Below are 14,157 nucleotides of genomic sequence, written 5' to 3' on the forward strand. Positions count from 1 at the left end.
TTCTGAAACGTTTCTCTTTTTTTGTAGGGATATCAAAACAATTTGAGGTGTTAATAGGTAAGTAATGGCAGCATATTAGCCTTGCTCAATTTAGCAAACAAGTTTCTTATCCGTATTCATAGCCAATTTATTAAGTAGTAATAAAATTATAAATTAAATTATTTCATTCTACAATGGTTTGAATGGTCTGTGGTCTTCCAGCTCCTTGTGAGTTTATGATTTTAGACTCCATAAGAGCCAAGAAAAAATATATGAAAGCGAACCCTGGGCTTTGACGCTCTGTGTGGCGGAAGGAACCGAGAAAACGCTCAGAGAAAGAGAGGACCGTCTGTGTGACTTCAACAATAGATAGGTACTTCATGTAAAATTATATTGTTTGTTGTATTAGTCGACTGCACGACATTGCACGTCAAATGACAAAATATAGATAGTACTTCTTACTCTGTACTTAAGTACTCGTATTATGTCGGCGTGTCGAACGTACTGCGGGGGGAGAGCCGCCCGGCGTTATTTCGTTTTACGTTTCAAAGTAAATGTGCCATAAAAAGTCTAATAAAATGAGTGTTGTTGATAAAAAGGCTATTAATAAGATCGAAGACACATTGGTGAAGTAACTATGTTGCAGCTTGCAGTATCGCCGTCATTAGGACTTTCAGCGTATCACAAAGGACCCGTGGTAAATTATTATCGATGGAAAAATCTGTTCGGGATCACCCCTACAAACTAGATAATTATAAATACCTAATTTAATTAACAGTTACGTATAAACATTGTTTAATTAGTCCACAGCGTGGACAACCAGTTATTGGATTATCCGGTGAATTAAAAATCGGAGAAATAAATTAATTCTAAAAGAATTTCAGATAAACCTGGAAGAATGATATAACGGTAACTGTGGAAACAGCTTTATAGCCGGTGCTTAACCTTGGAGTGGAGTTTCTACCGGAGTTTCTCTTCACTTGATCACTCACTCAGTCTAGTGAAATATTATGAATGAATTTAAAAATTGATTTTACCAAATACTTAGATTCAAATAACCAATAAAGCTACCTTAAATTAGAGAAATTTCTGTAATTTTCGTTATTCTGAGTACTTAATACACGTGATAGCGTTCGACAGCGTTCGGTTTTTAAACGACCTTAGCCGAGAACATAAGTTTTCTTTTACAGGACGAAACATTTTTTTTTCTACTACTGATTATTCAAATTGAAACATGAAACTGTTTCTACTAGAAATACTTCCTGAATTTATATAATCTTGTCTCCTATCTAATCTATCCACTTCAAATTCCGCCAAAAACCCAGAATAGCGATTATATCAATACTACTTGAAATGGTATAGAAACTGGTGAAGTGCTGATAACTAATGTATATGTGTATAATGTGTAACATAATGCCAGTGGCGTAAGTACCGGAGGCAAGCATCGGGGCTCAAAATCCTCGGACCTGCCCCTTAATCACTTTAATAAATTCCGCTCTATCGGAATTAAACCGCGATGCTGGCATCGAAACTCACTGTTGTGCAGTTCAATAAACGTTGCTGTTGTTATTAACCAATACAAAACCTCACGTATACCGAAATGGTAGCAAATGCCGGTACGATCGAGTTTCGATTGCGATTCAGTTGAAATTTAGCGCGATTCGGTCGGATGATCTTTTTTCGTCACACATACGAAAGTTGTACATACAGCTTAGTTAGAGGGCCCATCATCTCACCAAACACCAAAGTCTCTATTTTAACTAGTTGTTCGCCGCGAACTTAAGACCTCGTGAACACAATAAATTTCTGACGAGTTTTTACAAAATTATGAATACCTATTTCAAAATTGTTGTCCCACGCATTTAAAAATTCTATTGACAGATCCTACATGCCTTTTAAATTTCATCAAAATCAGACAACGGTTCGAAAATTATCGCGTTACATATATACTTACAAAACATGTATTTTTGCCCCAAGTTGATTTGTAATTTTGATATGCAATTAAGTTTGTTTTCGGGTTCCGCTTTCAATGGAACTACCGCTGAATACTTTTCCAAAACCAAAGTCAGAAATTAGGCCTTGATACCTTATAGTATTTCTCTTTAAGTTACAAACTACTAGCATTTCTCAACTACTAGGTACTGAAAAGAAATGACGACACAAAGTCATTGTTAAACTGTGGTTAAACACATTTAAAAATAAAAAAAAACATTTTTTGGGCACCTCCCAACCATCGTTTTTGCCTGTCAATAAGTAGCTACGCCACCGCTATCAAATCAAATAGTTAACGTTTATTATTAGATTGTTAACATACCAGAGTCTGGCGCGTGACCTTGACAATGTCCTAAAAACTGGTCCAGACATCTCAATAAATTAGTATATCGATGTTGTGTTGTATTGCTATAGAATAATACGTTATGTTTGCACCAGGTGATCAATTGGGATAATGGACACGTCATTTTGGGCGAAATAAAATGTAGTTTAATGATTACATTGCCTCGACAATTTGAATATTGTCGTGTAGCTTTTGCGTCAGAACTAAGTTTCTTTGGTTTTTGTGTAATGGGATACTCAATTTTACGTTATATGGTAATAAATTCTACCTATAGTTTTTGTACTTGCGCCGTATATTTGACACACGGAATAATAAACGTGTTTTGACAGAAGTGTTACATGTCACATGGCGAAACTTCTATCACGGCCACGCTGCGTAGCGCTGCGGGGTTCTGGGAGTCCCTTGCGAGATTAATCGTCGCATATGGTTTTCGCTCACCATGGGTTTTAAATTTTGGCTGTCGGGTGTCTTCGGTCACGAAATCAGCTAGGAAAACACACAAATTTGAACCCCGGTTTCCAATACAGAAAAAAATAAATTCTAAAGTACACATAACAACCACAAACACATACCTACTTATTCACACTTTTGAAATGTGGGTTGGATATATAAAAAGTGTAGATGCAATAAAAACTGGCTCTGTTTTGAAGAGGCCATAACAAGTAGAGTCTAACTAAATGAGTTTTTATTTGGGTTACTGACGCCTGTAAGTTTTAATGCGTTTTATAACAGACTAGCATCCCGTGCCGGCCTCGCTCGGATAAAACCACATTTAAAAAGTTGCCTGTTATGTTATTTCTGAATGTTTCGTCTGTCTCTGTGCCAAATTTCATTAAAATCGGTCCAGTTTTTGAATTTATTCATTACCAAGAAATATACGAATTGATTCTCTTCATAATATTAATATGGAAGTAGGTTAGATAGATTTTTTTTTCTCCTGTGAATCACGTTATTCAAAAATAATCCCACTAATATTATAAATGTGACAGTTTGTGAGCAATAATTCCCACGGGAGCGAAGACGGGGTGCAGCTAGTATTATAAATGCGAAAGTTTGTGAGGATGTAAAAATCTACTGGACAGATTGTTATGAAATTTGGTACACGAGTAGAATATAACCTGGAATAATAGGTACATAGGGTACTTTTTATCCCGAAATTTGCACGGGAGCGAATCCGCGGTACGCAGCTAGTTGTGTAGTTTTATGATGAGAATATGATCGTGGTGAAAACAGTTCAAGGTCTGTCTAACATAGTATTATTACGGTAATATCATATAGTATCCAATGTACCTAAGTAATTTTATTGTTGTTATATAATCCGTGCTCCTGACCTCATTCATATAACCGCGAATCAGATTCACATGCAACCGCAAAGCTTCCGTTATCACTTCGATGAAGATGTTTATTTTATATACAAGGAGGTTTTATAGTATATATATATAATTACATAAACATATATAAGTAACAAATAATCATATTACAGTTGCTTATCACTGTATAGTATAAAACAAAGTCGCTTCCCGCTGTTTGTCTATCCATATGTATTCTTAGATACGATTTATTGTGGATTTATTTTTTATTAGATAGTTAGCTTGTATCCTGAAAAAGGTTTAGGTGCATTATTAATTATAGTTTAAACACATATTTCTTTTATATGTTAAAACCATATATTTCTATGGTTTTACCCGACCGAAGTCGCGTTGGGTCGCTAGTACTTAGGTTAATATTTGTGGCTTTTGTTACTTTCTAGATATAAGTGAGAACACAATGTGGTGTTAAATGATTTGGGTAAGTAGGTCGTTTATAGTTCGTTTATCTGTGACAGCAGAAGTGTATATAATAAGATCAAATCATATTACAACCTTTTGAAACTTGAGTGGAGGTGAAGTGCGAAGTGAAGTGAGCTATTTAGTTACATTACAACACTTCCCGATAAGTGAGTGGGTAAGTAGCTGTGGGTAATATGGTTACCGCGACCACAAACGATTGTATTTCATACACGTAATACTTTACCTTACATGTTACAAAACAAAGTCCTTTGTCGCGTCTGTCTGTCTGTCCGCAATAATATCAAAAACTATTGCACAGATTTTCATGCGGTTCCCCAATAGATAGTGTGACTCTTAAGTTTTAGGTGTATAATTATATTTCAACCCGAGCGAAGCCGGGACGGTCCGCTAGTAATAATATAAGACCACATTATAATGATGAGTAGGTACAGTCAACAGCACATTAAGTGAGTTTGCAATGCATTTGGGTAGGTTGTTGTGCTGTTGACTGTATGTACTATCCGAGGCGATCGAAGTGAGTTTAACTTTGATTTTGTAACCTCCCGCAGGCCTAGACTTAAACCCTCTTTGGTAATGCTATTGCTGCTTATCTATATTTATCATTCCTAGTACCAACTAATTTGAATATTTCTTATATGTGTAATCTATTTGCTACCAATTTCCCAGAAGTTAATCTGTGAATGTTAAAAAAGAAAATTGGCTTTTATAAATTGACTAACGGCCCGTCCCGGCTTCGATCGGGTAAACGTAATAAATTATACCCTCCTCAGGAATCACTCTATTTATTAGTGAAAATCGCATGAAAATCCGTGCAGTAGTTTTTGAATTTATCGCTAACAGACAGACAGACACGCGGTAGAGGACTTTGTTTTATAATATTTAATGATAAGGATTAGTCTAGCCACCTTTAAGCTAGAAAGTACGGTGATAAATTACATTAATACACTGTATTACATTAATAAATTACAGTAATACACTAAATAATACATTCATACGGCACTTATCCAATCTCTAGAGACTTTTGTAAATAAAAACAGTTGTCAAAAACCGTGTCATCAAAATAATGAGCATCTATTTAATAAATTAAAATTCCGTCCGCGATCCGCCGTGTCCTTCCACCGACATAGAATAGTGCTTCTGACGCTGTCTGGCCATTCAAATAACTGAATGTCGATGAGGAAGGCGGAAACAAACGCACATACATACCTAAAACAGCGGCATGTAGCTGTAGCTCTATTGTACTTGAAATAGGAGTGGTGTAGGCCCATGACCAACAACATATTTTTACTCACCTTTCAATCGAAGCGGGAAAATTTATTTTATGAAATAACTAGCGTTCCTCTCGGGTAAAACTTAACAAATTACCTATCTCATGAGTCAGACTGTCTATTAAAAATAAATGCGTTGCGTAGTTACATAGACATAGGGACACACAACTGGAAAATATATATAACTCAGTGGCGGGAAGCGATTTATAAACTGTGGTTATATTATAACTACATTTGCTATGAATGCTGGACGATTGTGCGAAAGGCGCACCATCCTACTACCAGAAGTTCAATTCAATTCATTTATTCTTACAGAGTTCAATTCAATTCATTTATTCCTACAGAGTTCAATTCAATTCATATACCTACAGAGGGCGAAAGGCGGGTTTGCATTTCACTTCTCACTGTCGAATTGATTCGAAGTGAGACGCAGCGAACCAATCATATTCAATCCAATCAATCAAAATTAGTAGGTGCTCCGTATAACCGGAGTATTCTATACTAGCATCGTATTCTTTCACTTTTACAAGTATGATAGATTTTTTTAATTTTTCGCGTACATTCTCTACTAAGTAATTACTGCATCAAAACAAAAGAGGCACATTTTTTTCCGGTTGTTCTTATTTACGTTATCGAATTGGTGACGTCATCGGTGCTATGACCCGAGGAGTGAAGTAAAAATTCATCGATTTCATTCCGATGACATTCGTCGGGCATTGAGTCATTGGGACATTTCATTGAAACAGTTGGCGTTCGTCCATGTAATACATGAATATGAATAGGCTATTTTACTCGTGGAAGTAAAGATTTACGATTTTACGTCTGGTACTTTACCTAGGTACATATTTTTTGAAATAAGTGAAAAAAAAAATAGGGCTAGTTTTTGTTATTTACTTTTTAATACGACAAAAAAGAATACTGACTTTATTTTTTTTAATTTACCCATGCGTCATCGTCACAAAATCATCATACCATGTCATACACGTTGGTTTTTTAATAACAGACACGGTAACTTCACACTCGCTCTGTCGGGTGACTCAGCAATGCAGTTTGATTTGATGTTTGATTTGACTTTGTTGGATGCGGTTCTATTTTTCTGGTACATGTACGAGTGGAAATATTCCAAAATAAAGATTTCTGATATAACCTAACCGTGGGTCGTTGTTGCCGGGGGTAGAATTAAAATTTGCCGCCCTTTTGACGTCATAATTTGCAATCTTTTTGACATCATAATTTATCGTCTTATTATTTTCTTGACTTTATCTCACTGGCCGCGACCGCACAATTTCACCTAATTTGATTTCTTTTCCATTATGATAGCCACGTTCCCAACTACCCAGTCAAGTTTTTGAGATACAATAACTGTATCTCAAAATCGGAAAATATGCAAACAGAAATGGCCACTACAAAATGGCTACTTTTTAAAAGTTATTTTCCGATAACTTATGTCTATGCATAATATCTGTTGTATGTGTGTCTATACTTATGCGTTACAGTTAGTTACAGTACAAATAATTTACATCTGCTATTAATTTACGGTACGCTCAAATACGTAATGTATGTACTTACTGCCATATGTTGTTATCGTATGACATGACGTAGTGATTGGACTTTACGAGAATAGTTCATTTGAGTGAGATTAATATAACTAATGTCCATCTTTCGCAAGATTTTTCTTATCTTAAATTGTTTGGTGATAATTTTCACGGAAATATGAGCTATGATTCTTGTACCATATTGTCTTGGCATGGCCACAGAAGACAATAAATAATCGATAATACCTATGACTTGACAGAATAAGAATTTTTATAGCAAATAGACTATGCAAATAAATAAAGTGAAGTGCCCAATATTATTTGTAACATCCTGTAATAAATTCCCATGGGAATTGCGCTCTGGATTTGTCGAGTCCAGTAATGCTTAGTTAACTACTGCTCTTGGGCTTAGTAGTCTAAAAAATTTGCTAATTTTTGCATAGCAAGTGGCATCGCGTGATACTTTCGTTAATTATAAAATCGAATGCCACAGAACCGGTGGCGTAGCTAACGGAGGGTTTGACACGGGGTTCCGATTTCAGTGGGCTCTCGAACCCTCGTTTTTTTTCGCACACTCTTTATTTCATATAAGTAACAAATGAATGAAACCCTTAGTTAGCCACCATAGAATAGCTAATGATCATTCATTACACATTCCAGCCAGACACAGAAACACAGAATAATATTTTTTTATAATAAACACAAAAATAAGTATAAGGTATGTTTTCCAGTAAGTTATACAAAATACGTATTCTACCTCACCTAATGACATTTCAACTTAGTTGGCATCGGATCCCAGACCTTCATTGCACCAGGGACATGGTTAACTAGCTACGCCACAGCAGTAAAGTCAACTGTCAAGCTAATTATCGTCATTATGCACCTTTATGTGGCGGTAATAGAGGTGAAAATGCAATGGATGTGGTAAACTGATGTGCCGTTGACTGTACGCTGTTGCCACCGCAGTGCGCTATTTATTTACAAGGACTCACGGCGAGATTCTTTGCTCTATGGACAATTACTGGGTCAAGAACATCATAATCTATGGACTTAGTTTATCTTTTGGGTTTATCTATGTTTTTGATTACATTTCTTTTTTATCTGTGCGCGTGCGCAATATACGAAATGAGACGTTCGTTTCAAAAGCTGAAAACGGAAAGTTAAACGGATAGTAACGGAAAGTTACTAGGAACCACATGTCAATCTAGATACAGTTCCATGCTAGGAACAATTCGTTGTTTGTCTGTTAATGCCTTGGTGATGCCTTTTCTCAGAAATCCTTAAGGTATAAAGTTGCAATTTACTTCGAGTAGGTAGTCGAGTGAACGGTCTCAAAATCTATAGGGTAGGCGTTCTGTTGACTTAAAATCGAGTATTATCAAAAAGTGCTTCCAATGATTATACAGATAAAAGAAAAAAAATCCGAAATCCGGAAATTCCAATATTATATGTAATTACTAACTAAAAGTAATCTTTACGTATTATATAGAACAAACTCCTCTGCCGTGTCTGTATGTTTGTTCGCGATAAACTCAAAAAATATTGTACGAATTTTCAATCGGGTTTCACCAATTCCTGAGGAAGATTAATGTGTATATTAAAATTTTTCATTAAGCCCAGAAAAATATTCTTATAAGTTGAACCAACGTATTTATCGCATTTATCACCACGTAAATACACTTTGTTCGCAGAACAAAGAGCTTCACACGCATTCTATTAGTATATGTATGCCTAGAATCTAGATCATACGGTGGAGACCTAACATGGCCGGAGCCCGTGGTTCCGTGGTTCCCTAGAATAAGTCCACTCTATGTTCCCCTATGGATGTCGTATGATGCTAATAATAGAGGCTTGGGCAGCTCATCGGCAACAACGGCGTTCTCAAGGAGATTTGACGTAAGGCCGGTTGTAAAGTCCAACCGAATCTTTAAAACTAAGTCTAGGTACTTTATGTAGTTATGTTATATTATTTTTTTAAATATTAAACATGTTTAATGGAGTGATTTGCCATTATAGTACCTTCTCCATTTCATTGGATGATAAATTATTAACCAGAGTGCAGGTTTCCTCACGATGGTTTTCGTCACCGGTTTTTGTGATTATCCATTTATTTGTCTGAGCAAATTCAATAGTCTAGATGTAATCTCCAAAAATACGGCACTACTAGAGCCACTTCAAGGCTAGGCATTACGCATTTAATCAGTTGTTATTAGGGTTGCCATATTTTGCATCAATAAATAAGTAGGTATGCAGGAAAATAAACAGTATCGAAAAAAAAAAACTTCAGTACTTTTTAATTTTTTTATAACATACAAAACAGATTGCAATCTTGAAATTTACTTATAAACTATGTTTAAGATACGTACAATAATCTAAGGCGATATTTTAATAATTCGCTTAACATGGCAGATTAGTTCGATAGTGACCACGGAACGCTGCACTGGGCAATTTGCATTGTGAAATATTTTGATATTTCATGCTGAAATGTTTTGAATGGCTACTTTTATTTTTGTTTAATAGAAAAGGTGTAATATGATGATAAACGGTATGTCTACTAAGATTGCCAAAGATCGTGACATTGGAGAAGAAAAATTTCAGGCCTGGGCTCCGACGCCCTGCGGCTGAAGATGAAATCGGAAAACGCACCGATGAGGAGAGAGAGGCGGACAATAATAGGTAAGTACTATTTTAGAGATTGTTGTTGTAGTAGAGATAGATGACCATGGTACTCAATACTTTTTTTGTTTATCAGTATGTAAAAAGCAGTACCTATATATACGTAACCTATTTAATTATTATAATTATTTTTTAATATATTTCATCTCTCATTTTACACATATAACAATTTGTTAGTGTTATTATAATTATATAATTTTTTTCTTTATTCATATTTCATACTTACCCTATCGCTATGAATAATCTATCAATTTTACCTGAAGGTTGACTGGTAGAAAATGCTTTGTACCATTTTGATAAGTAAATAAAGTTTGAATAAATAAATAAGTTATGTTATGTGGCAACCCTAGCTTTTATATCTGATTCGTTGGATTTAGCCGAGTCTAGACAGTTGTCGGATGGTTGTGGGTGATGTACGCAACCACCGCAACACAGCAGTGGCGTAACTATAGAGTGTGTGCCTTGGGCATAGGCTCACACCCTGTAGTTACGCCACAAGGAAAAGCTTTCATTCTATTTCACTATCGAATTTACTCGAAGTGAGATGTAGCGAACCAATCACATTGGGGTGTGGTTGTCGTTGCGTCACAATGGCGCACTGTGATTGGTTAGCTCGACTCGACTACACATACTGGAGTGACTTCGTGTCTGCCCTTTATCCTCATGATCGACGACATGGCTGTCCGATATATATACTATTATTATAAAGAGGTAAGCGTTTGTGAGTTTGTATGTTTGAGGCAGGTAATCTCCGAAACTACTGAACCGATTTCAAAAATTCTTTCACCATTAGAAGATACATTATTCAAGATTAGTAGACTATATTTCATATCAAAATTCTCACGGGAGTGAAGCCCCGGGCAACATCTAGTAGGTAATATAGACCATTCTTAGGTACAGCCTATTCCTAGGTCAGTAAGGTCAAACAGTGAATAAAGGCGTAATTTTTGTCTCAAACTCTCAACTCAATTTTATTGAAAAAACTGTAGGTATTACAGTTATAGGTGGTACATGTTTTAAGGACTTTCCGGTCCTTTTAGACATGCAATATTTATATGAATAACAGTGATGTGATGAATGACATGTTTAGATATAAGTACATCTTAAAAAGAAGGCGTGTTAGTGCAGTTTATAGATAAAAGAAATATAATAATAATTAAAAAATAATTTTATTGAAGTGTACCTATACACAGGTGCTAACCGAAACGTGCCCCCTATAGATATATGTGGAACTAGCTTATGTCCGCGTGAATTTTTACAGGAACAGTATTTTTGCAGGATAAAAGGTATGGTATGTCCTTCTCCGTACTTCAAACTACATGTATGCGAAATTTCAAGAACATTGGTTGAGTAGATAACGCGTGAAAAGATAACAAATACACAAACTTACTTTCGCATTTTTAAAAGTATTAGAATGGGCCCCTAAAGAACTTGAAACGAAAATAAATTTAACGATTATCGTGACAGGTTTTTTCATTTTACGTGGATCAACAATTCGGTAGTAGGAAGTTGGTAACAAGCGCGATGCGAGGCAAAAAGTCCTATTGTCTTGTGGAGTCAAGGCCATCGTAATGTCATCAATTATATTTAAGTCATTTTGTTCTATTGACTAGACGTTGATGTTTCATATCTCAAATCTAGAATTTAATCTGAGAGAATAAAAGCATATTTTTAATCAAAGTGATTCGCAGCTGATAGACAACGATAGCATTCCTAAAGAGGGTTGACGTCAGGCAAGCGGCCGATGGTAAAATTATAGCCAAATCTTGTAATGGTTAATTTTTTACGCGAACCTTGGGCTCCAAACTTAACCACGGAAGCACGTGAAGATGAAAGAGAGAGATGCACAAGAAAGAAACGGCAAATCGAAATCTCTAAATTCCTACCATACTACTACCCATAGATAAAAGAAATTTTTATTATAAATATTTGCATTTAAACCGATTCGCTGATAACCTAAAAACTATTGAAGGAATTAATTGAATTTTTATTCACTCGAAACATAGCAAATAGATTTTATGCATACTTTTATATATTGTAGTCATGGAATTAGTAGGTACTTCGTACAACGAAGTACGAACTAAATCCATGCTTGTAGTTCAGCCATTGACAATGTCCTTATATATATTATAAAACAAAGTCCTCTGTCACGTCGTCTGTTCGCGATGAACTAAAAAATAACTCTACAGATTTTCATGCCTTTTTCACCAATAGAATAGTTCCGATTCCTTGGGAAGGTTTAGGAGTATAATTTATTATGTTTTTACCCGAGCAAAGCCGGGTCGAGCCATTAGTATTAAGTATTTAAAGCACAGCCACCTAGAACTAGAATCAAGTTGGTCTCAACATACTTGCATATTTAAATAACAGAAAGACAACAACTGTGTTTCCCTATTCCTTCCTCGCTTTCATTCGATTCAGTTTTTCGAATGCATTTATAAGTTATAAGTAGTAATGTTCTTATATCTGTGGTTAGTGGTCTGAAGACTGCCGTGCTGTGCCTGCTGTGTTCGACGACCATAGGGTCACATACACACATCAAGTGTGTATGTGACCGTAATCCAATTGCAAGATATTATGAAGAAAACTGTTTTACGGTAAGGAAGTAATTATTAATTACTAGCAGCCCGTCCTGGCTTCTCTCGGGTAAAAATACACCTGCACCTTTCTCTGGAACCACACTATCTATTGGTGAAAACCGCATCAAAATCCGTGCAGTAGTTTTTGAGTTTATCGCGAAGAGGACTTTGTTTTATAGTATGTAAGGACTCCTTTACTTATAGCGAAATAGAAAGTAGTAGTAGGCAGTATACAGAGCTACAATCTCTGTCGGTTGTGACGCCCCGAAGCCTTAGTCGGCGTGTAAAATAACACCTCTCAATTTTGCAGTCTGCTTTGAATTTACGACCTGGCTGTTAATCCTCTTTGATAATGCTCTTGATATCCTTTTGTCGTCTCTTTAGATATATAGGGAGTCCTATTTTAGGACGGAAACAACACTCCACTCTTTTTAGAACCGTGTTATATGTACATAATTATGTAGGTATGAACGAAGTGGGAGTTAAATTTTGAAAATATTGTTTTTTGTTTTATCTTTTTTACACAAAAAGTAACCTATTGTTTGATATTGAAGTCAACCTTGTTGCCTTGGTTTTTGTTTGTTTTGTTTCCTTAAACATATTTAATTTATGTTATGATAAGATAATAAAGTACATGACACATCGTATGATCGTACGTCGAGAGTCGAGCGAGACAAACATTTATGTACCTAGTTAGGTATATGTAGGTACCTACCTAGGTAGTTATCTCGTAAGTCATATTCGAAATCAAGACGAGAACACAGACATAGAAAAAAGGTGTGCTGTGAAATATATCCGTAATAATCCGTTTTTTTCTTACGAGTAAAATTTTTACAGTCACTTAGGTTGAAAACAAATTAAAAATCCGTTCAAAACTCTCAAGTAAGATATTTAATAACCACAAAGGTACTTTACTAAAAGTCAATTTTAATTTATATCGCGGTTTAATCATAAAAAGATATTTTAAGATTGTTTACATAATTGTATAAGACTTGTGATTCTTGTGCCGGCTGATTGTCACGTTGCAGTTTGCTGAACTGTGCGGATTCAGTATACATTGCTGGTTTATCATTGCGGTATATAAAAGCTCAAATACAACAACTAATAAATAGGTTATTATATATTAAAAATATAATATTTTTTACACCCAAACCTTCCTCAGTAATCACACTATATATTGGTGAAAACCGTATGAAAATCCGTGCAATCGTTTTCGAATTTACCGCGAACAGACAGACGCGACAGATAACTTTGTTAAAAAATATCTGTATCGATATGAATTTTATTACTTGGTAAACTGACGTGTCTGGACAGACACGTAATTTGGGCTAAATGACGTAGTATCGAGCGGCGTGTCTTAAATAATTGATCACATACCAATACTTCGAAAACAATGAGTCAATATGACAGATCACAGCTGTTTTTTCCTCCGACATCTCTTTCCTGTTTGGTCTGTTTTGATTATTTGATCTACTTTCTCAAACGTTTTTTTTTAATTAATCTAAGTAGGTACTTACTTACATTTCCGAAACGATCGGTCTACTTTTCTCATCAGTTTACTTGTCTCATGGTCTGCTTACCCCATTGGGCAATCCTAGAATTCGGAAATATGAAATTATAGAGAAGAAAATATAGAAAACCGAAACACTCAGATAAGAGAGATAACAACAATATTACGGTTATATAATCTCCTAATTTAAAATATAAATTAATGAAATGATATATGCTTCGATTCAATATGCTTACTTATGAAAATCGTTAAAAATATCACACCAATAATATCCTGTAAAAATACTCAACTTGGTACTTTTCAGCCTAAATATTTATTAGAACTAAACTTACGGGAGTACGAGTAGTATGTAGTATGAGGCGTTTCGGCAAGTCAAAACAACGATAGGTTCTTTGTTTCTTTCACTGATGATTCTATATAATTGTGTTTTTCTTCAAAGAGGAATTTAACTAATATTTTTTTTGTTTGGTATTCTATAAATAACA

Source organism: Plodia interpunctella, chromosome 22, assembly GCF_027563975.2.
Source record: "Plodia interpunctella isolate USDA-ARS_2022_Savannah chromosome 22, ilPloInte3.2, whole genome shotgun sequence".
Classification (NCBI taxonomy): Eukaryota; Metazoa; Arthropoda; class Insecta; order Lepidoptera; family Pyralidae; genus Plodia; species Plodia interpunctella.